Here is a 2,797-nt window from a genome sequence, read left to right on the forward strand (position 1 = left end):
TTGAAAATGGTAAAGTTTTATTTAAAAAACAGCAACATAGCAGAGTTGTTTTTATTACATGAGATGCTTGAAATGTCTCTTTGCTGCTTTGGGGTCGCATACAGTCGGTGCCGGTCTGTCTGAGGGTGGCCCAGTACGCAGCCTTTTGTGGTGTGTCGCTAAATATTTTGGGTTCTCTTCCAGTCTTTCCTGAAGAACAGCACGTAGTTCAGAGAGCTCCTGGCTTCTAAAGGATGGCGGCGTCACAATCCGCAGCTTTCCTGTCAGCTGTGCTGTCGTCCTCATCTGATGTCCTGTCTATGGTGATCCCTCTCCAAACATCGATTTCTTCTTTGGCCGAGACAGCTCTCCTCGCTCCCAGCAGCCTATAACACAAGTAATACTATCAGTACTGCTCTATGGTGTTAACACAACACACGGCCGATACACATCTTTGATCCATTTCAGCACAGAGCATTCAGCTTTTAGCTTTAAATCTTACCCTTGCATCGGCTCATGGCGCCTGTCGTTTCCCTCAGTTTTAGAGACGCCACAGTTTCCCTAAAACAGAAAAAAACAACATCCAAGACACTCTGGTCTACAAATTGCCTATATCCAGGCTTTAGCGGAAGGCATAGCCTTGCTACTCTGTTATTTTTGGGTATGTTTCCATGTAAACAAACACACGTTTAGTCTCGTTTCCCCTCCGTAACTTCGAATTTCCGGGAGGTGGGACAAAGCATTCGCAGCCCTCGCTGATTGGCTCAGAGGACTGAACAACGTGAGTCTCTCTGACGAATCAATGCGCAGAAATTGATGATGTAACCACGCTCACTGCGGAGCCTCGAGGTGTCTAAAGAGGGCATATCGATTTATAATAGATCCATGGGGCATATGTGATATCGGTGGAAAGCTTAGATTCCCCAATTTACGTGACTTTTAAAACATGTTGATAGGATTAGGTCCAAAAGTCAGACTTTGGATGGAATTATTAATAACTAACAACACATTGCTTGTTTCTTATCCAGCTGATCTCCATTGCTTCCGTTTTTATCAGGGGCGGATATAGTTTTTTGGGTACCTGGTGCCCCACCCGAACTGCCATATTTTGATATCAACCATTCCTGAAGTGAGAATGATGATGGGCCAAATTTTCGACATGCTAAATTATGGCGTTTTAGGCCTTTTTTTCGACATTGTTTGCTATAGCGTGTCTCTGCAATTACAAAATGTTGTTTTCAGCCACATATTTGAAATGTCAAAATTTGACTTTTTTCCATATACTATACTATATGGTTTTTGGCCATTTTTTCAACATGCTACGTTGCCACTTTTAAGTCATTTTTGGGCCCTTTTTTCAACATGCTATGCTATGACGTGTTTCTACAAGCTATAATAAGTGGTTTTCAGCCATTTTTGGGACAATGAAAAATTTGAGATTTTCGCCATACTATAGTATGCGTTTTTTGTCCATTTTTTCAACATGCTAGTTTATGACTTTTAAGTTGTTATTGGGCCCTTTTTTCAACATGCTATGCTATGACGCGTGTCTACAAGCAGTAATAAGTGCTTTTCAGCCGTTTGAGGGACATGTCAAAATGTGACATTTTTTCGCCTTACTATACTATGCGGTTTTTGGCAATTTTTTCAACTTTCTGTATTATGACTTTTCGGCCTATTTTGTGCCTTTTTTTCCAACATGCTATGCTATGATGCGTGTCTACAAGCTATAATAAGTGCTTTTCAGCCATTTTTGGGACATGTCAAAATTTGAGAATTTCGCCATACTATACTATGCGGTTTTTGGCCATTTTGTCAACATGCTAGTTTATGACTTTTAGATCGTTTTTGGGCCCTTTTTTCAACATGCTATGCTATGGTGTATTTCTACAAGCTATAATAAGTGGTTTTCAGCTATTTTTGGGCAGGTCAAAATTTGAGATTTTCGCCATGCTATACTATGCGGTTTTTGGCAATTTTTTCAACTTTCTGTATTATGACTTTTTGGCCTATTTTGTGCCTTTTTTTCAACATGCTATGCTATGACGTGTTTCTACAAGCTATAATAAGTGGTTTTCAGCCATTTTTGGGACATGTCATGATTTGAGATTTTCGCCATACTATACTATGCGTTTTTTTGGCCATTTTGTCAACATGCTAGTTTATGACTTTTAAGTCGTTTTTGGGCCTTTTTTTCAACATGCTATGCTATGACGCGTGTCTACAAGCTATAATAAGTGCTTTTCAGCCATTTTTGGGACATGTCATGATTTGAGATTTTTGCCTTACTATACTATGTGGTTTTTGGCCACTTTGTCAACATGCTAGTTTATGACTTTGAAGTCGTTATTGGGCCCTTTTTTCAACATGCTATGCTATGGCGCGTGTCTACAAGCAGTAATAAGTGCTTTTCAGCCGTTTGAGGGACATGTCAAAATGTGACATATTTTCGCCTTACTATACTATGCGGTTTTTGGCAATTTTTTCAACTTTCTGTATTATGACTTTTCGGCCTATTTTGTGCCTTTTTTTCCAACATGCTATGCTATGATGCGTGTCTACAAGCTATAATTAGTGCTTTTCAGCCATTTTTGGGACGTCAAAATTTGAGAATTTCGCCATACTATACTATGCGGTTTTTGGCCATTTTGTCAACATGCTAGTTTATGACTTTTAGATCGTTTTTGGGCCCTTTTTTCAACATGCTATGCTATGGTGTATTTCTACAAGCTATAATAAGTGGTTTTCAGCTATTTTTGGGCAGGTCAAAATTTGAGATTTTCGCCATGCTATACTATGCGGTTTTTGTCCATTTTTC

The 2,797-nt window shown here is 39.4% G+C and overlaps 1 long non-coding RNA gene across 1 annotated transcript; it reads right to left on the reverse strand.

The window, feature by feature from the left end:
* Positions 1 to 2,506, reverse strand: LOC148186196 (uncharacterized). The gene is made up of 2 exons (XR_015775141.1): positions 482 to 2,506; positions 1 to 365 (listed from the first exon to the last, which is right to left on the reverse strand). It is a non-coding gene; the product is annotated as an uncharacterized LOC148186196 (long non-coding RNA).
* Positions 2,507 to 2,797: the final 291 nt, after the last annotated feature.

Source organism: Plectropomus leopardus, chromosome 20, assembly GCF_026936395.1.
Source record: "Plectropomus leopardus strain MGB_pleo_1.0 chromosome 20, ASM2693639v1, whole genome shotgun sequence".
Classification (NCBI taxonomy): domain Eukaryota; kingdom Metazoa; phylum Chordata; class Actinopteri; order Perciformes; family Serranidae; genus Plectropomus; species Plectropomus leopardus.